This window comes from Lepidochelys kempii, chromosome 26, assembly GCF_965140265.1.
Source record: "Lepidochelys kempii isolate rLepKem1 chromosome 26, rLepKem1.hap2, whole genome shotgun sequence".
Lineage (NCBI taxonomy): Eukaryota > Metazoa > Chordata > Testudines > Cheloniidae > Lepidochelys > Lepidochelys kempii.
This window is the reverse complement of record NC_133281.1, coordinates 18018547-18042325: the sequence shown is the minus strand read 5'-3', so window position 1 is coordinate 18042325 and position 23779 is coordinate 18018547. Positions and strand designations below refer to the sequence as shown.

The window sequence follows — 23779 nt, the reverse complement described above, 5'->3', positions numbered from 1 at the left end:
GCTTTCAGTTTCAGCTGCTTTCTGGACTTCCTTTCCAAAGGAAAAAAAAATTTCCTTTTTAAAATCTGTATTTCTAGTTCAAAAAATCTCAACTGGATCTCAAAATAATTTCAGGTTAATCCCACCACTATGCCACCATGTCAAGGTTCCTCCCCCACTCTGAACTCTATGGTACAGATGTGGGGACCTGCATGAAACACCTCCTAAGCTTATCTTTACTAGCTTAGGTCAAAACTTCCCCAAGGTACAAAATATTCCACCCGTTGTCCTTGGATTGGCCGCTACCACCACCAAACTAATACTGGTTACTGGGGAAGAGCTGTTTGGATGCATCTTTCCCCCCAAAATACTTCCCAAATCCTTGCACCCCACTTCCTGGACCAGGTTTGGTAAAAAGCCTCACCAATTTGCCTAGGTGACTACAGACCCAGATCCTTGGATCTTAAGAACAATGAACAATCCTCCCAACACTTGCACCTCCCCTTTCCTGGGAAATGTTGGATAAAAAGCCTCACCAATTTGCATAGGTGACCACAGACCCAAACCCTTGGATCTGAGAACAATGAAAAAGCATTCAGTTTTCTTACAAGAAGACTTTTAATAAAAATAGAAGTAAATAGAAATAAAGAAATCCCCCCTGTAAAATCAGAATGGTAGATCTCTTACAGGGTAATTAGATTCAAAAACATAGAGAACCCCTCTAGGCAAAACCTTAAGTTACAAAAAAGATACACAGACAGAAATAGTTATTCTATTCAGCACAATTCTTTTCTCAGCCATTTAAAGAAATCATAATCTAACACATACCTAGCTAGATTACTTACTAAAAGTTCTAAGATTCCATTCCTGGTCTATCCCCGGCAGAAACCAGCATATAGACAGACACACAGACCCTTTGTTTCTCTCCCTCCTCCCAGCTTTTGAAAGTATCTTGTCTCCTCATTGGTCATTTTGGTCAGGTGCCAGCAAGGTTACCTTTAGCTTCTTAACCCTTTACAGGTGAGAGGAGCTTTCCCCTGGCCAGGAGGGATTTCAAAGGGGTTTACCCTTCCCTTTATATTTATGACACACCCTTTATTCCATAACATAATTAAGGAAAATATTTCTCAATGAACTCTTCGTAAAAGGTCAGAAACAGCCAGTGTCCGCATCATGCTAAGGGCATTGGTATTTTCTTTAAATTTGCCAGACCAACCTAACTAACATCTAACAGACATTTGAACCTCTTCTTTTCACACCATTGCTCATCCTCAGGCTCTGCTTTGTCTCCAGACAGATCCATTCTCTTTCAGAACGGCCTTCCTCTTTCCATCTGTTTTGTTCATTGACATGTTGGAGTAAACACTCCCCTTCACTCTGTTCTCAGACAAACACTAGTATTAACTGTTTGCTACTGATGGGTTTAGAAAGCGTTTGTCGAGTGGAAGATGACATTTGTGGAGGATTGTTCCCAAGATCCAGTACTTTGTGTTCCAACATCTCCCAGCTTCCTTGGTGAAAATAAGACCAAGGTTTCCTTGCAATATAGAAGAAGAAAGCAGCTTTTCACCCCAGATGGGACTTGGACCCACAATCTCTGGCTTAGGAAGCCAATGCCTTATCCATTAGGCCACTGGGGCCCTGCTGCATAAGTGAAGGAGGGATGGAAATTCCCTCTCATAATTGCACATTCCTCACATTCACTTGGAACCAAATACTCCCTTTATGAACTTTACATAACTGTCTGCATCCCCTGGCTGCGAGGCAAAGGGCAGGTCACTGACAGAGCTGAGCACCACCTTTCTGCCAGCCATCTTTAGAGAAGAACCCCACCCTAGAGTCACACCTCCCTCCTCCAGCACCTCCATGTCTGTGGCTCTGAGTGCCAGTAGGCTGCTTAGTGGGCGAATCTGGGCTTGGAAGGGGGGTCAGGTCAGCCTGTAAGGAATAACCAGGTGGGGCAGACCCAGGGGGAGGCTGTGGGCTGCTGTACAATTGGATCAAGTGACAGCTGGCTGAGTTCCAGGAGATGAGGCTGCAGCTGGACGATTTGAGCAGGATCACCGAGTGAGGGGAGGGGCGGCCTCCCATGACATTTTTGTGGCCTGCAGGGAATGGAGACAAAGCAGGGGGATGCAGGGACTCAGGGCAGGACCCGCAGATCTGGTACTGCAGGGCTACAGTTGATGGAGGAGAGAGAGTCCTGCAAGAGGAAGCAGCCGGAGGGAAGCAATAAGTGCAGAGTGCTAGCCAGCCAGCTGAGAGTCACAGGGGTCCAGAAATGGAAATGCTAGCAGGTCCTATGGTGTAATGGTCAGCATGCAAAACTCTGAATCCTGCGATCTGAGTTCGAATCCCAGTGGGACTTCCTGGGTCTATGTTGGTTTGCTGCAAAGCTTTAGAGTTTAGGGTGCTTGGTTTCCGTGTCTCTGGGTGAATCAGAGTGAATTTTTTCCCTCTTCCTGGGCAACTGATGCCCACTGGAGATAGGTCTTTGGTCCAGCTGGTTCAAGGGTCTGGCCACAATAGGTTGGGGCCCTGGAACTTAACAGTCTGGCTAGAGACACCTGAACATTGTGTTTCTCAATGCTTCACCTGATGCTTACAAGTTTGGTCCTTCTACCTGCAGTTGCCAACCTCTTCCTCTTGCCCACATGGCGCTTGAATAAAGGAGTGCCAGGGACAGGCTTCATAGTCAGGGCTAGGCAGGAGGGAGGAAGTGTTCCAGGCTGGAGCCCAGCACATCTCTCCTCCTCTGGGCACCTAGAGCAGAGGCGGCTGGTGCTGACAGCTCCAAGGGAAGGCTTAAAAGGCACAGAGCAACCGTGGGTGGGGCAAGAGGAGAAGAGGAACATGCCTATGTGTGGCCAGCAGACAGCCACAGAGACAGACAGACAGCCTGCTCCCTGCTCTCTGGCATGCCGAACCCTCACTGAAGGCCACCTACAGACCAGCATTCTCTCTGCGGCCAGCATCACAAGGTGGTAGGAAAACAAAGCCAGCCCGCCAGTGAGGCCTCTGACCGTTCCCACTCAAGGAGTATTTTTGGCGGTGGCACAGGAGATATTTCCCCAAGAGGCTGTAGAGGCTTGTAGGGGCTTTGTGCTGGGAGAGAAGCTGAGCCCTGATTAGGGGGCGGGGCTTCACTGACTAGGAGTCCTATAAAGGTAGCAGCCAGTCAGGCAGTGGCACAGGAGCTAGCAAACAGAGCTGTAAATGGGGGAGTTTGAGTGGGAGTTCTGTTGGAGGAGAAGGTGTTTGTGTGTGTTTGGTTTTGTATTGGTAGTATCTGTATGTGTAGAGGCTTGGAGGGGCTTTGTGCTGGGAGAGAAGCTGAGCCCTGATTAGGGGGCGGGGCTTCACTGACTATGGGTCTTATAAAGGTAGCGGCACAGACAGCTGCAGCGGCACAGGAGTTAGCAAACAGAGCTGTAAACAGGGGAGTTTGAGTGGGAGTTCTGTTGAAGGAGAAGGTATTTGTGTGTGTTTGGTTTTGTATTGGTAGTATCTGTATGTGTAGGGGCTTCGTGCTGAGAGAGAAGCTGAGTCCTGATTAGGGGGCGGGGCTTCCCTGACTAGGGGTCCTATAAAGGTAGCAGCCAGTCAGGCAGCGGCAGAGACAGCTTCAGTGGTACAGGAGCTAGCAAACGGAGCTGTAAACAGGGGAGTTTGAGTGGGAGTTCTGTTGGAGGAGAAGGTATTTGTGTGTGTTCGGTTTTGTATTGGTAGTATCTGTATGTGTACGGGCTTTGTGCTCGGAGAGAAGCTGAGCCCTGATTAGGGGGCGGGGCTTGACTGACTAGGGGTCCTATAAAGGTAGCAGCCAGTCAGGCAGCGGCACAGGAGCTAGCAAACAGAGCTGTAAACAGGGCAGTTTGAGTGGGAGTTCTGTTGGAGGAGAAGGTATTTGTGTGTGTTTTTGTATTGGTATTATCTGTATGTGTAGAGGCTTGGAGGGGCTTTGTGATGGGAGGGAAGCTGGGCCCTGATTAGGGGGCGGGGCTTCACTGATTAGGGGTCCTAGAAAGGGAGCAGCCAGTCAGGCAGCGGCACAGACAGCTGCAGTGGCACAGGAGCTAGCACACAGAGCTGTAAACAGGGGAGTTTGAGTGGGAGTTCTGTTGGAGGAGAAGGTATTTGTGTGTGTTTGGTTTTGTATTGGTAGTATCTGTATGTGTAGGGGCTTTGTGCTGGGCGAGAAGCTGAGCCCTGATTAGGGGGCGGGGCTTCACTGACTAGGCGTCCTATAAAGGTAGCAGCCAGTCAGGCAGCGGCACAGGAGCTAGCAAACAGAGCTGTAAACAGGGGAGTTGGAGTGGGACTTCTGTTGGAGGAGGAGGTATTTGTGTGTGTTTGGTTTTGTATTGGTAGTATCTGTATGTGTAGAGGCTTGGAGGGGCTTTGTGCTGGGAGAGAAGCTGAGCCCTGATTAGGGGGCGGGTCTTCACTGACTAGGGGTCCTATAAAGGTAGCAGCCAGTCAGGCAGTGGCACAGGAGCTAGCAAACAGAGCTGTAAATGGGGGAGTTTGAGTGGGAGTTCTGTTGGAGGAGAAGGTGTTTGTGTGTGTTTGGTTTTGTATTGGTAGTATCTGTATGTGTAGAGGCTTGGAGGGGCTTTGTGCTGGGAGAGAAGCTGAGCCCTGATTAGGGGGCGGGGCTTCACTGACTATGGGTCTTATAAAGGTAGCGGCACAGACAGCTGCAGCGGCACAGGAGTTAGCAAACAGAGCTGTAAACAGGGGAGTTTGAGTGGGAGTTCTGTTGAAGGAGAAGGTATTTGTGTGTGTTTGGTTTTGTATTGGTAGTATCTGTATGTGTAGGGGCTTCGTGCTGAGAGAGAAGCTGAGTCCTGATTAGGGGGCGGGGCTTCCCTGACTAGGGGTCCTATAAAGGTAGCAGCCAGTCAGGCAGCGGCAGAGACAGCTTCAGTGGTACAGGAGCTAGCAAACGGAGCTGTAAACAGGGGAGTTTGAGTGGGAGTTCTGTTGGAGGAGAAGGTATTTGTGTGTGTTCGGTTTTGTATTGGTAGTATCTGTATGTGTACGGGCTTTGTGCTCGGAGAGAAGCTGAGCCCTGATTAGGGGGCGGGGCTTGACTGACTAGGGGTCCTATAAAGGTAGCAGCCAGTCAGGCAGCGGCACAGGAGCTAGCAAACAGAGCTGTAAACAGGGCAGTTTGAGTGGGAGTTCTGTTGGAGGAGAAGGTATTTGTGTGTGTTTTTGTATTGGTATTATCTGTATGTGTAGAGGCTTGGAGGGGCTTTGTGATGGGAGAGAAGCTGGGCCCTGATTAGGGGGCGGGGCTTCACTGATTAGGGGTCCTAGAAAGGGAGCAGCCAGTCAGGCAGCGGCACAGACAGCTGCAGTGGCACAGGAGCTAGCACACAGAGCTGTAAACAGGGGAGTTTGAGTGGGAGTTCTGTTGGAGGAGAAGGTATTTGTGTGTGTTTGGTTTTGTATTGGTAGTATCTGTATGTGTAGGGGCTTTGTGCTGGGCGAGAAGCTGAGCCCTGATTAGGGGGCGGGGCTTCACTGACTAGGCGTCCTATAAAGGTAGCAGCCAGTCAGGCAGCGGCACAGGAGCTAGCAAACAGAGCTGTAAACAGGGGAGTTGGAGTGGGACTTCTGTTGGAGGAGGAGGTATTTGTGTGTGTTTGGTTTTGTATTGGTAGTATCTGTATGTGTAGAGGCTTGGAGGGGCTTTGTGCTGGGAGAGAAGCTGAGCCCTGATTAGGGGGCGGGTCTTCACTGACTAGGGGTCCTATAAAGGTAGCAGCCAGTCAGGCAGCGGCACAGGAGCTAGCAAACAGAGCTGTGAACAGGGGAGTTTGAGTGGGAGTTCTGTTGGAGGAGAAGGTATTTGTGTGTGTTTGGTTTAGTATTGGTAGTATCTGTATGTGTAGGGGTTTGGCGGGGCTTTGTGCTTGGAGAGAAGCTGAGCCCTGATTAGGGGGCGGGGCTTCACTGACTAGGGGACCTATAAAGGTAGCAGCCAGTCAGGCAGCGGAACAGACAGCTGAAGCGGCACAGGAGCTAGCAAACAGAGCTGTGAACAGGGGAGTTTGAGTGGGAGTTCTGTTGGAGGAGAAGGTATTTGTGTGTGTTTGGTTTAGTATTGGTAGTATCTGTATGTGTAGGGGTTTGGCGGGGCTTTGTGCTTGGAGAGAAGCTGAGCCCTGATTAGGGGGCGGGTCTTCACTGAGTAGGGGTCCTATAAAGGTAGCAGCCAGTCAGGCAGCGGCACAGGAGCTAGCAAACAGAGCTGTGAACAGGGGTGTTGGAGTGGGAGTTCTGTTGTAGGAGAAGGTATTTGTGTGTGTTCGGTTTTGTATTGTCAGTATCTGTATGTGCAGGGGCTTTGTGCTGGGAGAGAAGCTGAGCCCTGATTAGGGGGCGGGGCTTCACTGACTAGGGGTCCTATAAAGGTAGCAGCCAGTCAGGCAGCGGCACAGGAGCTAGCAAACAGAGCTGTAAACAGGGGAGTTTGAGTGGGAGTTCTGTTGCAGGAGGAGGTATTTGTGTGTGTTTGGTTTTGTATTGGTAGTATCTGTATGTGTAGAGGCTTGGAGGGGCTTTGTGCTGGGAGAGAAGCTGAGCCCTGATTAGGGGGCGGGGCTTCACTGACTAAGGGTCCTATAAAGGTAGCAGCCAGTCAGGCAGCGGCACAGGAGCTAGCAAACAGAGCTGTAAACAGGGGAGTTTGAGTGGGAGTTCTGTTGGAGGAGAAGGTATTTGTGTGTGTTTGGTTTTGTATTGGTAGTATCTGTATGTGTAGAGGCTTGGAGGGGCTTTGTGCTGGGAGAGAAGCTGAGCCCTGATTAGGGGGCGGGGCTTCACTGACTAGGGGTCCTATAAAGGGAGCAGCCAGTCAGGCAGCGGCAGACAGCTGCAGCGGCACAGGAGCTAGCAAACAGAGCTGTAAACAGGGGAGTTTGAGTGGGAGTTCTGTTGCAGGAGGAGGTATTTGTGTGTGTTTGGTTTTGTATTGGTAGTATCTGTATGTGTAGAGGCTTGGAGGGGCTAGGTGCTGGGAGAGAAGCTGAGCCCTGATTAGGGGGCGGGGCTTCACAGACTAGGGGTCCTATGAAGGTAGCAGCCAGTCAGGCAGCGGCACAGACAGCTGAAGCGGCACAGGAGCTAGCAAACAGAGCTGTAAACAGGGGAGTTTGAGTGGGAGTTCTGTTGGAGGAGAAGGTATTTGTGTGTGTTTGGTTTTGTATTGTCAGTATCTGTATGTACAGGGGCTTTGTGCTGGGAGAGAAGCTGAGCCCTGATTAGGGGGCGGGGCTTGACTGACTAGCGGTCCTATAAAGGTAGCAGCCAGTCAGGCAGCGGCACAGACAGCTGCAGCGGCACAGGAGCTAGCAAACAGAGTGGTAAACAGGGGAGTTTGAGTGGGAGTTCTGTTGGAGGAGAAGGTATTTGTGTGTGTTTGGTTTTGTATTGTCAGTATCTGTATGTGCAGGGGCTTTGTGCTGGGAGAGAAGCTGAGCCCTGATTAGGGGGCGGGGCTTCCCTGACTAGGGGTCCTATAAAGGTAGCAGCCAGTCAGGCAGCGGCACAGGAGCTAGCAAACAGAGCTGTAAACAGGGGAGTTTGAGTGGCAGTTCGGTTGCAGGAGATGGTATTTGTGTGTGTTTGGTTTTGTATTGGTAGTATATGTATGTGTAGAGGCTTGGAGGGGCTTTGTGCTGGGAGAGAAGCTGAGCCCTGATTAGGGGGCGGGGCTTGACTGACTAGGGGTCCTATAAAGGTAGCAGCCAGTCAGGCAGTGGCTCAGACAGCTGCAGCGGCACAGGAGCTAGCAAACAGAGCTGTAAACAGGGGAGTTTGAGTGGGAGTTCTTTTGGAGGAGAAGGTGTTTGGTTTTTATATTGTCAGTATCTGTATGTACAGGGGCTTTGTGCTTGGAGAGAAGCTGAGCCCTGATTAGGGGGCGGGGCTTCACTGACTTGGGGTCCTATAAAGGTAGCAGCCAGTCAGGCAGCGGCACAGGAGCTAGCAAACAGAGCTGTAAACAGGGGAGTTTGAGTGGGAGTTCTGTTGGAGGAGAAGGTATTTGTGTGTGTTTGGTTTTGTATTGGTAGTATCTGTATGTGTAGAGGCTTGGAGGGGCTTTGTGCTGGGAGAGAAGCTGAGCCCTGATTAGGGGGCGGGGCTTCACTGACTAGGGGTCCTATAAAGGGAGCAGCCAGTCAGGCAGCGGCAGACAGCTGCAGCGGCACAGGAGCTAGCGAACAGAGCTGTAAACAGGGGAGTTTGAGTGGGAGTTCTGTTGGAGGAGAAGGTATTTGTGTGTGTTTGGTTTTGTATTGTCAGTATCTGTATGTACAGGGGCTTTGTGCTGGGAGAGAAGCTGAGCCCTGATTAGGGGGCGGGGCTTCACTGACTAGGGGTCCTATAAAGGTAGCAGCCAGTCAGGCAGAGGGTAAGACAGCTGCAGCGGCACAGGAGCTAGCAAACAGAGCTGTAAACAGGGGAGTTGGAGTTCTGTTGGGGGAGAAGGTATTTGTGTGTGTGTGTTTTTGTATTGGTAGTATCTGTATGTGTAGAGGCTTGGAGGGGCTTTGTGCTGGGAGAGAAGCTGAGCCCTGATTAGGGGGCGGGGCTTCACTGACTAGGGGTCCTATAAAGGGAGCAGCCAGTCAGGCAGCGGAACAGACAGCTGCAGCGGCACAGGAGCTAGCAAACAGAGCTGTAAACAGGGGAGTTTGAATGGGAGTTCTGCTGGAGGAGAAGGTATTTTTGTGTGTTTTTGTATTGGTAGTATCTGTATGTGTAGAGGCTTGGAGGGGCTTTGTGCTGGGAGAGAAGCTGAGCCCTGATTAGGGGGCGGGTCTTCACTGACTAGGGGTCCTATAAAGGTAGCAGCCAGTCAGGCAGCGGCACAGGAGCTAGCAAACAGAGTTGTGAACAGGGGAGTTTGAGTGGGAGTTCTGTTGGAGGAGATGGTGTTTGTGTGTGTTTGGTTTTGTATTGTCAGTATCTGTATGTGCAGGGGCTTTGTGCTGGGAGAGAAGCTGAGCCCTGATTAGGGGGCGCGGCTTCCCTGACTAGGGGTCCTATAAAGGTAGCAGCCAGTCAGGCAGCGGCACAGGAGCTAGCAAACAGAGCTGTAAACAGGGGAGTTGGAGTGGGACTTCTGTTGGAGGAGGAGGTATTTGTGTGTGTTTGGTTTTGTATTGGTAGTATCTGTATGTGTAGAGGCTTGGAGGGGCTTTGTGCTGGGAGAGAAGCTGAGCCCTGATTAGGGGGCGGGTCTTCACTGACTAGGGGTCCTATAAAGGTAGCAGCCAGTCAGGCAGCGGCACAGGAGCTAGCAAACAGAGCTGTGAACAGGGGAGTTTGAGTGGGAGTTCTGTTGGAGGAGAAGGTATTTGTGTGTGTTTGGTTTAGTATTGGTAGTATCTGTATGTGTAGGGGTTTGGCGGGGCTTTGTGCTTGGAGAGAAGCTGAGCCCTGATTAGGGGGCGGGGCTTCACTGACTAGGGGACCTATAAAGGTAGCAGCCAGTCAGGCAGCGGAACAGACAGCTGAAGCGGCACAGGAGCTAGCAAACAGAGCTGTAAACAGGGGAGTTGGAGTGGGAGTTCTGTTGGAGGAGAAGGTATTTGTGTGTGTTTGGTTTTGTATTGGTAGTATCTGTATGTGTAGAGGCTTGGAGGGGCTTTGTGCTGGGAGAGAAGCTGAGCCCTGATTAGGGGGCGGGGCTTCACTGACTAGGGGTCCTATAAAGGGAGCAGCCAGTCAGGCAGCGGCAGACAGCTGCAGCGGCACAGGAGCTAGCAAACACAGCTGTAAACAGGGGAGTTTGAGTGGGAGTTCTGTTGGAGGAGGAGGTATTTGTGTGTGTTTGGTTTTGTATTGGTAGTATCTGTATGTGTAGAGGCTTGGAGGGGCTAGGTGCTGGGAGAGAAGCTGAGCCCTGATTAGGGGGCGGGGCTTCACAGACTAGGGGTCCTATGAAGGTAGCAGCCAGTCAGGCAGCGGCACAGACAGCTGCAGCGGCACAGGAGCTAGCAAACAGAGCTGTAAACAGGGGAGTTGGAGTGGGAGTTCTGTTGGAGGAGAAGGTATTTGTGTGTGTTTGGTTTCGTATTGGTAGTATCTGTATGTGTAGAGGCTTGGAGGGGCTTTGTGCTGGGAGAGAAGCTGAGCCCTGATTAGGGGGCGGGTCTTCACTGAGTAGGGGTCCTATAAAGGTAGCAGCCAGTCAGGCAGCGGCACAGGAGCTAGCAAACAGAGCTGTGAACAGGGGAGTTGGAGTGGGAGTTCTGTTGTAGGAGAAGGTATTTGTGTGTGTTCGGTTTTGTATTGTCAGTATCTGTATGTGCAGGGGCTTTGTGCTGGGAGAGAAGCTGAGCCCTGATTAGGGGGCGGGGCTTCACTGACTAGGGGTCCTATAAAGGTAGCAGCCAGTCAGGCAGCGGCACAGGAGCTAGCAAACAGACCTGTAAACAGGGCAGTTTGAGTGGGAGTTCTGTTGGAGGAGAAGGTATTTGTGTGTGTTCCGTTTTGTATTGGTAGTATCTGTATGTGTAGGGGTTTGGCGGGGCTTTGTGCTTGGAGAGAAGCTGAGCCCTGATTAGGGGGCGGGGCTTGACTGACTAGGGGTCCTATAAAGGTAGCAGCCAGTCAGGCAGTGGCTCAGACAGCTGCAGCGGCACAGGAGCTCGCAAACAGAGCTGTAAACAGGGGAGTTGGAGTGGGAGTTCTGTGGGAGGAGAAGGTATTTGTGTGTGTTTGGTTTTGTATTGGTAGTATCTGTATGTGTAGAGGCTTGGAGGGGCTTTGTGCTGGGAGAGAAGCTGAGCCCTGATTAGGGGGCGGGTCTTCACTGAGTAGGGGTCCTATAAAGGTAGCAGCCAGTCAGGCAGCGGCACAGGAGCTAGCAAACAGAGCTGTGAACAGGGGAGTTTGAGTGGGAGTTCTGTTGGAGGAGAAGGTATTTGTGTGTGTTTGGTTTTGTATTGTCAGTATCTGTATGTACAGGGGCTTTGTGCTGGGAGAGAAGCTGAGCCCTGATTAGGGGGCGGGGCTTCACTGACTAGGGGTCCTATAAAGGTAGCACCCAGTCAGGCAGAGGGTAAGACAGCTGCAGCGGCACAGGAGCTAGCAAACAGAGCTGTAAACAGGGGAGTTGGAGTTCTGTTGGAGGAGAAGGTATTTGTGTGTGTTTGGATTTGTATTGTCAGTATCTGTATGTGCAGGGGGTTTGTGCTGGGAGAGAAGCTGAGCCCTGATTAGGGGGCGGGGCTTCCCTGACTAGGGGTCCTATAAAGGGAGCAGCCAGTCAGGGAGCGGCAGACAGCTGCAGCGGCACAGGAGCTAGCAAACAGAGCTGTAAACAGGGGAGTTTGAGTGGGAGTTCTGTTGCAGGAGGAGGTATTTGTGTGTGTTTGGTTTTGTATTGGTAGTATCTGTATGTGTAGAGGCTTGGAGGGGCTTTGTGCTGGGAGAGAAGCTGAGCCCTGATTAGGGGGCGGGGCTTCACTGACTAGGGGTCCTATAAAGGTAGCAGCCAGTCAGGCAGCGGCAGAGGAGCTAGCAAACAGAGCTGTAAACAGGGGAGTTTGAGTGGGAGTTCTGTTGGAGGAGAAGGTATTTGTGTGTGTTTGGTTTTGTATTGGTAGTATCTGTATGTGTAGAGGCTTGGAGGGGCTTTGTGCTGGGAGAGAAGCTGAGCCCTGATTAGGGGGCGGGGCTTCACTGACTAGGGGTCCTATAAAGGGAGCAGCCAGTCAGGCAGCGGCAGACAGCTGCAGCGGCACAGGAGCTAGCAAACAGAGCTGTAAACAGGGGAGTTTGAGTGGGAGTTCTGTTGCAGGAGGAGGTATTTGTGTGTGTTTGGTTTTGTATTGTCAGTATCTGTATGTACAGGGGCTTTGTGCTGGGAGAGAAGCTGAGCCCTGATTAGGGGGCGGGGCTTGACTGACTAGGGGTCCTATAAAGGTAGCAGCCAGTCAGGCAGTGGCTCAGACAGCTGCAGCGGCACAGGAGCTCGCAAACAGAGCTGTAAACAGGGGAGTTGGAGTGGGAGTTCTGTGGGAGGAGAAGGTATTTGTGTGTGTTTGGTTTTGTATTGGTAGTATCTGTATGTGTAGGGGTTTGGCGGGGCTTTGTGCTTGGAGAGAAGCTGAGCCCTGATTAGGGGGCGGGGCTTCACTGACTAGGGGTTCTATAAAGGTAGCAGCCAGTCAGGCAGCGGCACAGGAGCTAGCAAACAGAGCTGTAAACAGGGGAGTTGGAGTGGGAGTTCTGTTGGAGGAGAAGGTATTTGTGTGTGTTTGGTTTTGTATTGGTAGTATATGTATGTGTAGAGGCTTGGAGGGGCTTTGTGCTTGGAGAGAAGCTGAGCCCTGATTAGGGGGCGGGGCTTCACTGACTAGGGGTCCTATAAAGGGAGCAGCCAGTCAGGCAGCGGCAGACAGCTGCAGCGGCACAGGAGCTAGCGAACAGAGCTGTAAACAGGGGAGTTTGAGTGGGAGTTCTGTTGGAGGAGGAGGTATTTGTGTGTGTTTGGTTTTGTATTGGTAGTATCTGTATGTGTAGAGGCTTTGAGGGGCTAGGTGCTGGGAGAGAGGCTGAGCCCTGATTAGGGGGCGGGGCTTCACAGACTAGGGGTCCTATGAAGGTAGGAGCCAGTCAGGTAGCGGCACAGACAGCTGAAGCGGCACAGGAGCTAGCAAACAGAGCTGTAAACAGGGGAGTTTGAGTGGGAGTTCTGTTGGAGGAGAAGGTATTTGTGTGTGTTTGGTTTTGTATTGTCAGTATCTGTATGTACAGGGGCTTTGTGCTGGGAGAGAAGCTGAGCCCTGATTAGGGGGCGGGGCTTCACTGACTAGGGGTCCTATAAAGGTAGCAGCCAGTCAGGCAGCGGCACAGGAGCTAGCAAACAGAGCTGTAAACAGGGGAGTTGGAGTGGGAGTTCTGTTGTAGGAGAAGGTATTTGTGTGTGTTTGGTTTTGTATTGTCAGTATCTGTATGTGCAGGGGCTTTGTGCTGGGAGAGAAGCTGAGCCCTGATTAGGGGGCGGGGCTTTCCTGACTAGGGGTCCTATAAAGGTAGCAGCCAGTCAGGCAGCGGCACAGGAGCTAGCAAACAGAGCTGTAAACAGGGGAGTTTGAGTGGCAGTTCTGTTGCAGGAGATGTTATTTGTGTGTGTTTGGTTTTGTATTGGTAGTATATGTATGTGTAGAGGCTTGGAGGGGCTTTGTGCTGGGAGAGAAGCTGAGCCCTGATTAGGTGGCGGGGCTTCACTGACTAGGGGTCCTAAAAAGGTAGCAGCCAGTCAGACAGCGGCACAGGAGCTAGCAAACAGAGCTGTAAGCAGGGGAGTTTGAGTGGGAGTTCTGCTGGAGGAGAAGGTATTTGTTTGTGTTTTTGTATTGGTAGTATCTGTATGTGTACAGGTTTGAAGGGTCTTTGTGCTGGGAGAGAAGCTGAGCCCTGATTAGGGGGCGGGGCTTCACAGACTAGGGGTCCTGTAAAGGTAGCAGCCAGTCAGGCATCGGCACAGACAGCTGCAGCGGCAAAGGAGCTAGCAAACAGAGCTGTAAACAGGGGAGTTTGAGTGGGAGTTCTGTTGGAGGAGAAGGTATTTGTGTGTGTTTTTGTATTGGTAGTACCTGTATGTGTAGAGGTTTGAAGGGGCTTTGTGCTGGGAGAGAAGCTGAGCCCTGATTAGGGGGCGGGGCTTCACTGACTAGGGGTCCTATAAAGGTAGCAGCCAGTCAGGCAGCGGCACAGGAGCTAGCAAACAGAGCTGTAAACAGGGGAGTTTGAGTGGGAGGTCTGTTGGAGGAGAAGGTATTTGTGTGTGTTTTTGTATTGGTAGTATCTGTATGTGTAGAGGCTTGGAGGGTCTTTGTGCTGGGAGAGAAGCTGAGCCCTGATCAGGGGGCGGGGCTTCACTGACTAGGGGTCCTATAAAGGTAGGAGCCAGTCAGGCAGCGGCACAGACAGCTGCAGCGGCACAGGAGCTAGCAAACAGAGCTGTAAACAGGGGAGTTTGAGTGGGAGTTCTGTTGGAGGAGAAGGTATTTGTGTGTGTTTGGTTTTGTATTGGTAGTATCTGTATGTGTAGGAGCTTTGTGCTGGGAGAGAAGCTGAGCCCTGATTAGGGGCGGGGCTTCACTGACTAGGGGTCCTATAAAGATAGCAGCCAGTCAGGCAGCGGCACCGGAGCTAGCAAGCAGAGCTGTAAGCAGGGGAGTTTGAGTGGGAGTTCTGTTGGAGGAGAAGGTATTTGTGTGTGTTTGGTTTTGTATTGGTAGTATCTGTATGTGTAGAGGCTTGGAGGGGCTAGGTGATGGGAGAGAAGCTGAGCCCTGATTAGGGGGCGGGGCTTCACTGACTAGGGGTCCTGTAAAAATAGCAGCCAGTCAGGCAGCGGCACAGACAGCTGTAGCGGCACAGGAGCTAGCAAACAGAGCTGTGAACAGGGGAGTTTGAGTGGGAGTTCTGTTGGAGGAGAAGGTATTTGTGTGTGTTTTTGTATTGGTAGTATCTGTATGTGTAGGGGTTTGGCGGGGCTTTGTGCTTGGAGAGAAGCTGAGCCCTGATTAGGGGGCGGGGTTTCACTGACTAGGGGTCCTATAAAGGTAGCAGCCAGTCAGGAAGCGGAACAGACAGCTGCAGCGGCACAGGAGCTAGCAAACAGATCTGTAAAGAGGGGAGTTTGAGTGGGAGTTCTGTTGGAGGAGGAGGTATTTGTGTGTGTTTGGTTTTGTATTGGTAGTATCTGTATGTGTAGAGGTTTGAAGGGGCTTTGTGCTGGGAGAGAAGCTGAGCCCTGATTAGGGGGCGGGGCTTCACTGACTAGGGGTCCTATAAAGGTAGCAGCCAGTCAGGCAGCGGCACAGGAGCTAGCAAACAGAGCTGTAAACAGGGGAGTTTGTGTGGGAGTTCTGTTGGAGGAGAAGGTATTTGTGTGTGTTTGGTTTTGTATTGTTAGTATCTGTATGTGTAGAGGCTTGGAAGGGCTTTGTGCTGGGAGAGAAGCTGTGCCCCGATCAGGGGGCGGGGCTTCACTGACTAGGGGTCCTATAAAGGTAGGAGCCAGTCAGACAGCGGCACAGGAGATAGCAAACAGAGCTGTAAGCAGGGGAGTTTGAGTGGGAGTTCTGTTGGAGGAGAAGGTATTTGTGTGTTTTTTTGTATTGGTAGTATCTGTATGTGTAGAGGCTTGGAGGGGCTTTGTGCTGGGAGAGAAGCTGAACCCTGATTGGGGGCGGGGCTTCACTGACTAGGGGTCCTATAAAGGTAGCAGCCAGTCAGGCAGCGGCACAGACAGCTGCAGTGGCACAGGAGATAGCAAACAGAGCTGTAAACAGGGGAGTTTGAGTGGGAGTTCTGTTGGAGGAGAAGGTATTTTTGTGTCCGGTTTTGTATTGGTGGTACCTGTATGTGTAGGGGCTTTGTGCTGGGAGAGAAGCTGAGCCCTGGTTAGGGGGCAGGGCTTTCCTGACTAGGGGTCCTATAAAGGTAGCAGCCAGTCAAACAGCGGCACAGGAGCTAGCAAACAGAGCTGTAAACAGGGGAGTTTGAGTGGGAGTTCTGTTGGAGGAGAAGGTATTTGTGTGTGTGTGTTCGGTTTTGTATTGGTAGTATCTGTATTTGCAGGGGCTTTGTGCTGGGAGAGAAGCTGAGCCCTGATTAGGGGGCGGGGCTTCACTGACTAGGGGACCTATGAAGGTAGCAGCGAGTCAGGCAGCGGCACAGACAGCTGCAGTGGCACAGGAGCTATCAAACAGAGCTGTAAACAGGGGAGTTTGAGTGGGAGTTCTATTGGAGGAGAAGGTATTTGTGTGGGTTTGGTTTTGTATTGGTGGTATCTGTATGTGTAGGGGCTTTGTGCTGGGAGAGAAGCTGAGCCCTGATTAGGGGGCGGGTCTTCACTGACTAGGGGTCCTATAAAGGTAGCAGCCAGTCAGGCAGCGGCACAGGAGCTAGCAAACAGAGCTGTGAACAGGGGAGTTTGAGTGGGAGTTCTGTTGGAGGCGAAGGTATTTGTGTGTGTTTTTGTATTGGTAGTATCTGTATGTGTAGAGGTTTGAAGGGGCTTTGTGCTTGGAGGGAAGCTGAGCCCTGATTAGGGGGCGGGGCTTGACTGACTAGGGGTCCTATAAAGGTAGCAGCCAGTCAGGCAGCGGAACAGACAGCTGCAGCGGCACAGGAGCTAGCAAACAGAGCTGTGAAGAGGGGAGTTTGAGTGGGAGTTCTGTTGGAGGAGGAGGTATTTGTGTGTGTTTGGTTTTGTATTGGTAGTATCTGTATGTGTAGAGGCTTGGAGGGGCTAGGTGCTGGGAGAGAAGCTGAGCCCTGATTAGGGGGCGGGGCTTCACTGACTAGGGGTCCTATGAAGGTAGCAGCCAGTCAGGCAGCGGCACAGACAGCTGAAGCGGCACAGGAGCTAGCAAACAGAGCTGTAAACAGGGGAGTTTGAGTGGGAGTTCTGTTGGAGGAGAAGGTATTTGTGTGTGTTTGGTTTTGTATTGTCAGTATCTGTATGTACAGGGGCTTTGTGCTGGGAGAGAAGCTGAGCCCTGATTAGGGGGCGGGGCTTCACTGACTAGGGGTCCTATAAAGGTAGCAGCCAGTCAGGCAGAGGGTAAGACAGCTGCAGCGGCACAGGAGCTAGCAAACAGAGCTGTAAACAGGGGAGTTTGAGTGGGAGTTCTGTTGGAGGAGGAGGTATTTGTGTGTGTTTGGTTTTGTATTGTCAGTATCTGTATGTACAGGGGCTTTGTGCTGGGAGAGAAGCTGAGCCCTGATTAGGGGGCGGGGCTTCACTGACTAGGGGTCCTATAAAGGTAGCAGCCAGTCAGGCAGCGGCACAGGAGCTAGCAAACAGAGCTGTAAACAGGGGAGTTGGAGTGGGAATTCTGTTGTAGGAGAAGGTATTTGTGTGTGTTTGGTTTTGTATTGTCAGTATCTGTATGTGCAGGGGCTTTGTGCTGGGAGAGAAGCTGAGCCCTGATTAGGGGGCGGGGCTTCCTTGACTAGGGGTCCTATAAAGGTAGCAGCCAGTCAGGCAGCGGAACAGACAGCTGCAGCGGCACACGAGCTAGCAAACAGAGCTGTAAACAGGGGAGTTTGTGTGGGAGTTCTGCTGGAGGAGAAGGTATTTGTGTTTGTTTTTGTATTGGTAGTATATGTATGTGTAGAGGTTTGAAGGGGCTTTGTGCTGGGAGAGAAGCTGAGCCCTGATTAGGGGGCGGGGCTTCACTGACTTGGAGTCCTATAAAGGTAGCAGCCAGTCAGGCAGCGGCACAGGAGCTAGCAAAAAGAGCTGTAAAAGGGGAGTTGGAGTGGGAGTTCTGTTGGAGGAGAAGGTATTTGTGTGTGTTTGGTTTTGTATTGTCAGTATCTGTATGTGCAGGGGCTTTGTGCTGGGAGAGAAGCTGAGCCCTGATTAGGGGGCGGGGCTTCCCTGACTAGGGGTCCTATAAAGGTAGCAGCCAGTCAGGCAGCGGCACAGGAGCTAGCAAACAGAGCTGTAAACAGGGGAGTTTGAGTGGGAGTTCTGTTGGAGGAGATGGTATTTGTGTGTGTTTGGTTTTGTATTGGTAGTATATGTATGTGTAGAGGCTTGAAGGGGCTTTGTGCTGGGAGAGAAGCTGAGCCCTGATTAGGGGGCGGGTCTTCACTGACTAGGGGTCCTATAAAGGTAGCAGCCAGTCAGGCAGCGGCACAGGAGCTAGCAAACAGACCTGTAAACAGGGGAGTTTGTGTGGGAGTTCTGCCAGAGAAGGTATTTGTGTGTGTTTTTGTATTGGTAGTATCTGTATGTGTAGAGGTTTGAAGGGGCTTTGTGCTGGGAGAGAAGCTGAGCCCTGATTAGGGGGCGGGGCTTCACTGACTAGGGGTCCTATAAAGGTAGCAGCCAGTCAGGCAGCGGCAGACAGCTGCAGCGGCACATGAGCTAGCAAACAGAGCTGTAAACAGGGGAGTTTGAGTGGGAGTTCTGTTGGAGGAGAAGGTATTTGTGTGTGTGTGTGTTTTTGTATTGGTAGTATCTGTATGTGTAGAGGCTTGGAGGGGCTTTGTGCTGGGAGAGAAGCTGAGCCCTGATTAGGGGGCGGGGCTTCACTGACTAGGGGTCCTATAAAGGGAGCAGCCAGTCAGGCAGCGGCAGACAGCTGCAGCGGCACAGGAGCTAGCAAACAGAGCTGTAAACAGGGGAGTTTGAGTGGGAGTTCTGTTGGAGGAGGAGGTATTTGTGTGTGTTTGGTTTTGTATTGGTAGTATCTGTATGTGTAGAGGCTTGGAGGGGCTAGGTGCTGGGAGAGAAGCTGAGCCCTGATTAGGGGGCGGGGCTTCACTGACTAGGGGTCCTATAAAGGTAGCAGCCAGTCAGGCAGCGGCAGACAGCTGCAGCGGCACATGAGCTAGCAAACAGAGCTGTAAACAGGGGAGTTTGAGTGGGAGTTCTGTTGGAGGAGAAGGTATTTGTGTGTGTGTGTGTTTTTGTATTGGTAGTATCTGTATGTGTAGAGGCTTGGAGGGGCTTTGTGCTGGGAGAGAAGCTGAGCCCTGATTAGGGGGCGGGGCTTCACTGACTAGGGGTCCTATAAAGGGAGCAGCCAGTCAGGCAGCGGCAGACAGCTGCAGCGGCACAGGAGCTAGCAAACAGAGCTGTAAACAGGGCAGTTTGAGTGGGAGTTCTGTTGGAGGAGAAGGTATTTGTGTGTGTTTTTGTATTGGTAGTATCTGTATGTGTAGGGGTTTGGCGGGGCTTTGTGCTTGGAGAGAAGCTGAGCCCTGATTAGGGGGCGGGGTTTCACTGACTAGGGGTCCTATAAAGGTAGCAGCCAGTCAGGAAGCGGAACAGACAGCTGCAGCGGCACAGGAGCTAGCAAACAGATCTGTAAAGAGGGGAGTTTGAGTGGGAGTTCTGTTGGAGGAGGAGGTATTTGTGTGTGTTTGGTTTTGTATTGGTAGTATCTGTATGTGTAGAGGTTTGAAGGGGCTTTGTGCTGGGAGAGAAGCTGAGCCCTGATTAGGGGGCGGGGCTTCACTGACTAGGGGTCCTATAAAGGTAGCAGCCAGTCAGGCAGCGGCACAGGAGCTAGCAAACAGAGCTGTAAACAGGGGAGTTTGTGTGGGAGTTCTGTTGGAGGAGAAGGTATTTGTGTGTGTTTGGTTTTGTATTGTTAGTATCTGTATGTGTAGAGGCTTGGAAGGGCTTTGTGCTGGGAGAGAAGCTGTGCCCCGATCAGGGGGCGGGGCTTCACTGACTAGGGGTCCTATAAAGGTAGGAGCCAGTCAGACAGCGGCACAGGAGATAGCAAACAGAGCTGTAAGCAGGGGAGTTTGAGTGGGAGTTCTGTTGGAGGAGAAGGTATTTGTGTGTTTTTTTGTATTGGTAGTATCTGTATGTGTAGAGGCTTGGAGGGGCTTTGTGCTGGGAGAGAAGCTGAACCCTGATTGGGGGCGGGGCTTCACTGACTAGGGGTCCTATAAAGGTAGCAGCCAGTCAGGCAGCGGCACAGACAGCTGCAGTGGCACAGGAGATAGCAAACAGAGCTGTAAACAGGGGAGTTTGAGTGGGAGTTCTGTTGGAGGAGAAGGTATTTTTGTGTCCGGTTTTGTATTGGTGGTACCTGTATGTGTAGGGGCTTTGTGCTGGGAGAGAAGCTGAGCCCTGGTTAGGGGGCAGGGCTTTCCTGACTAGGGGTCCTATAAAGGTAGCAGCCAGTCAAACAGCGGCACAGGAGCTAGCAAACAGAGCTGTAAACAGGGGAGTTTGAGTGGGAGTTCTGTTGGAGGAGAAGGTATTTGTGTGTGTGTGTTCGGTTTTGTATTGGTAGTATCTGTATTTGCAGGGGCTTTGTGCTGGGAGAGAAGCTGAGCCCTGATTAGGGGGCGGGGCTTCACTGACTAGGGGACCTATGAAGGTAGCAGCGAGTCAGGCAGCGGCACAGACAGCTGCAGTGGCACAGGAGCTATCAAACAGAGCTGTAAACAGGGGAGTTTGAGTGGGAGTTCTATTGGAGGAGAAGGTATTTGTGTGGGTTTGGTTTTGTATTGGTGGTATCTGTATGTGTAGGGGCTTTGTGCTGGGAGAGAATCTGAGCCCTGATTAGGGGGCGGGGCTTCACTGACTAGGGGTCCTATAAAGGGAGCAGCCAGTCAGGCAGCGGCACAGGAGCGAGCAAACAGAGCTGTAAACAGGGGAGTTTGAGTGGGAGTTCTGTTGGAGGAGAAGGTATTTGTGTGTGTGTTTGGTTTTGTATTGGTAGTATCCGTAGGTGTAGGGGCTTTGTGCTGGGAGAGAAGCTGAGCCCTGATTAGGAGGCGGGGCTTCACTGACTAGGGGTCCTATAAAGGTAGCGGCACAGACAGCTGCAGCGGCACAGGAGCTAGCAAACAGAGCTGTAAACAGGGGAGTTTGAGTGGGACTTCTGTTGGAGGAGAAGGTATTTATGTGCGTTTGGTTTTGTATTGGTAGTATCCGTATGTGTAGGGGCTTTGTGCTGGGAGAGAAGCTGAGCCCTGATTAGGGGGCGGGGCTTCACTGACTAGGGGTCCTATAAAGGTAGCGGCACAGACAGCTGCAGCGGCACAGGAGCTAGCAAACAGAGGTGTAAACAGGGGAGTTTGAGTGGGAGTTCTGTTGGAGGAGAAGGTATTTGTGTTTGGTTTTGTATTGGTAGTACCTGTATGTGTAGGGGCTTTGTGCTGGGAGAGAAGCTGAGCCCTGATTAGGGGGCGGGGCTTCACTGACGAGGGGTCCTAAAAACGGAGCAGCCAGTCAGGCAGCGGCACAGGAGCTAGCAAACAGAGCTGTAAACAGGGGAGTTTGAGTGGGAGTTCTGTTGGAGAAGAAGGTATTTGTGTGTGTGTTTGGTTTTGTATTGGTGGTATCTGTATGTGTAGAGGCTTGGAGGGGCATTGTGCTGGGAGAGAAGCTGAGCCCTGATTAGGGGGCGGGGCTTCACTGACTAGGGGTCCTATGAAGGTAGCAGCCAGTCAGGCAGCGGCAAGGACAGCTGCTGCGGCACAGGAGCTAGCAAACAGAACTGTAAACAGGGGAGTTTGAGTGGGAGTTCTGTTGGAGGAGAAGTTACTTGTGTGTGTGTTTGGTTCTGTATTGGTAGTATCTGTATTTGCAGGGGCTTTGTGCTGGGAGAGAAGCTGAGCCCTGATTAGGGGGCGGGGCTTCACTGACTAGGGGACCTATGAAGGTAGCAGCGAGTCAGGCAGCGGCACAGACAGCTGCAGTGGCACACGAGCTAGCAAACAGAGCTGTAAACAGGGGAGTTTGAGTGGGAGTTCTATTGGAGGAGAAGGTATTTGTGTGGGTTTGGTTTTGTATTGGTGGTATCTGTATGTGTAGGGGCTTTGTGCTGGGAGAGAAGCTGAGCCCTGATTAGGGGGCGGGGCTTCACTGACGAGGGGTCCTAAAAACGGAGCAGCCAGTCAGGCAGCGGCACAGGAGCTAGCAAACAGAGCTGTAAACACGGGAGGTTGAGTGGGAGTTCTGTTGGAGGAGAAGGTATTTGTGTGTTTTTTTGAATTGGTAGTATCTGTATGTGTAGAGGCTTGCAGGGGCTTTGTGCTGGGAGAGAAGCTGTGACCCGATCAGGGGCGGGGCTTCACTGACTAGGGGTCCTATAAAGGTCGGAGCCAGTCAGACAGCGGCACAGGAGATAGCAAACAGAGCTGTAAGCAGGGGAGTTTGAGTGGGAGTTCTGTTGGAGGAGAAGGTATTTGTGTGTTTTTTTGTATTGGTAGTATCTGTATGTGTAGAGGCTTGGAGGGGCTTTGTGCTGGCAGAGAAGCTGAGCCCTGATTAGGGGGCGGGGCTTAACTGAGTAGGGGTCCTATACTGGTAGCAGCCAGTCAGGCAGCGGCACAGACAGCTGCAGCGGCACAGGAGCTAACAAACAGAGCTGTAAACAGGGGAGTTTGAGTGGGAGTTCTGTTGGAGGAGAAGGTATTTGTGTGTGTGTTTGGTTTTGTATTGGTGGTATCTGTATGTGTAGAGGCTTGGAGGGGTATTGTGCTGGGAGAGAAGCTGAGCCCTGATTAGGGGGCGGGGCTTCACTGACTAGGGTCCTATGAAGGTAGCAGCCAGTCAGGCAGCGGCAAGGACAGCTGCAGCGGCACAGGAGCTAGCAAAAGGAGCTGTAAACAGGGGAGTTTGAGTGGGAGTTCTGTTGGAGGAGAAGTTACTTGTGTGTGTGTTTGGTTTTGTATTGGTAGTATCTGCATTTGCAGGGGCTTTGTGCTGGGAGAGAAGCTGAGCCCTGATTAGGGGGCGGGACTTCACTGACTAGTGGACCTATGAAGGTAGCAGCCAGTCAGGCAGTGGCAAGGACAGCTGCTGCGGCACAGGAGCTAGCAAACAGAACTGTAAACAGGGGAGTTTGAGTGGGAGTTCTGTTGGAGGAGAAGTTACTTGTGTGTGTGTGTTTGGTTTTGTATTGGTAGTATCTGTATTTGCAGGGGCTTTGTGCTGGGAGAGAAGCTGAGCCCTGATTAGGGGGCGGGGCTTCACTGACTAGGGGACCTATGAAGGTAGCAGCGAGTCAGGCAGCGGCACAGACAGCTGCAGTGGCACAGGAGCTAGCAAACAGAGCTGTCAACAGGGGAGTTTGAGTGGGAGTTCTGTTGGAGGAGAAGGTATTTGTGTGTGTTTGGTTTTGTATTTGTGGTATCTGTATGTGTAGAGGCTTGTAGGGGCTTTGTACTGGGAGAGAAGGTGAGCCCTGATTAGGGGGCGGGGCTTCACTGACTAGGGGTCCTATGAAGGTAGCAGCCAGTCAGGCAGCGGCACAGACAGCTGCAGCGGCACAGGAGCTAGCAAACAGAGCTGTCAACAGGGGAGTTTGAGTGGCAGTTCTGTTGGAGGAGAAGGTATTTGTGTGTGTTTGGTTTGGATTGGTAGTACCTGTATGTGTAGGGGCTTTGTGCTGGGAGAGAAGCTGAGCCCTGATTAGGGGGCGGGGCTTCACTGACTAGGGGTCCTATGAAGGTAGCAGCCAGTCAGGCAGCGGCACAGACAGCTGCAGCGGCACAGGAGCTAGCAAACAGAGCTGTAAACAGGGGAGTTTGAGTGGGAGTTCTGTTGGAGGAGAAGGTATTTGTGTGTGTTCGGTTTGGATTGGTAGTACCTGTATGTGTAGGGGCTTTGTGCTGGGAGAGAAGCTGAGCCCTGATTAGGGGGCGGGGCTTCACTGACTAGGGGTCCTATGAAGGTAGCAGCCAGTCAGGCAGCGGCACAGACAGCTGCAGCGGCACAGGAGCTAGCAAACAGAGCTGTAAACAGGGGAGTTTGAGTGGGAGTTCTGTTGGAGGAGAAGGTATTTGTGTGTGTTTTTGTATTGGTAGTATCTGTATGTGTAGAGGCCTGGAGGGGCTTTGTCCTGGGAGAGAAGCTGAGCCCTGATTAGGGGGCGGGGCTTAACTGACTAGGGGTCCTATAAAGGTAGCAGCCAGTCAGGGAGCGGCACAGGAGCTAGCAAACAGAGCTGTAAACAGGGGAGTTTGAGTGGGAGTTCTGTTGGAGGAGAAGGTATTTGTGTGTGTTTGGTTTTGTATTGGTAGTATCTGTATGTGTAGGGGCTTTGTGCTGGGAGAGAAGCTGAGCCCTGATTCGGGGGCGGGGCTTCACTGACTAGGGGTCCTGTAAAGGTAGCAGCCAGTCAGGCAGCGGCACAGAAAGCTGCAGCAGCACAGGAGCTAGCAAACAGAGCTGTAAAAAGGGGAGTTGTGTTGGAGGAGAAGGTATTTGTGCATGTTTGGTTTTGTATTGGTAGTATCTGTATGTGTAGAGGCTTGGAGGGGCTTT

General features: G+C 51.8%; 1 non-coding gene across 1 annotated transcript; it reads right to left on the bottom strand.

The window, feature by feature from the left end:
* Positions 1–1546: 1546 nt before the first annotated feature.
* Positions 1547–1619, bottom strand: TRNAR-CCU (transfer RNA arginine (anticodon CCU)). Its single transcript has one exon. It is a non-coding gene; the product is annotated as a tRNA-Arg (tRNA).
* Between the last annotated feature and the right edge of the window lie 22160 nt (positions 1620–23779).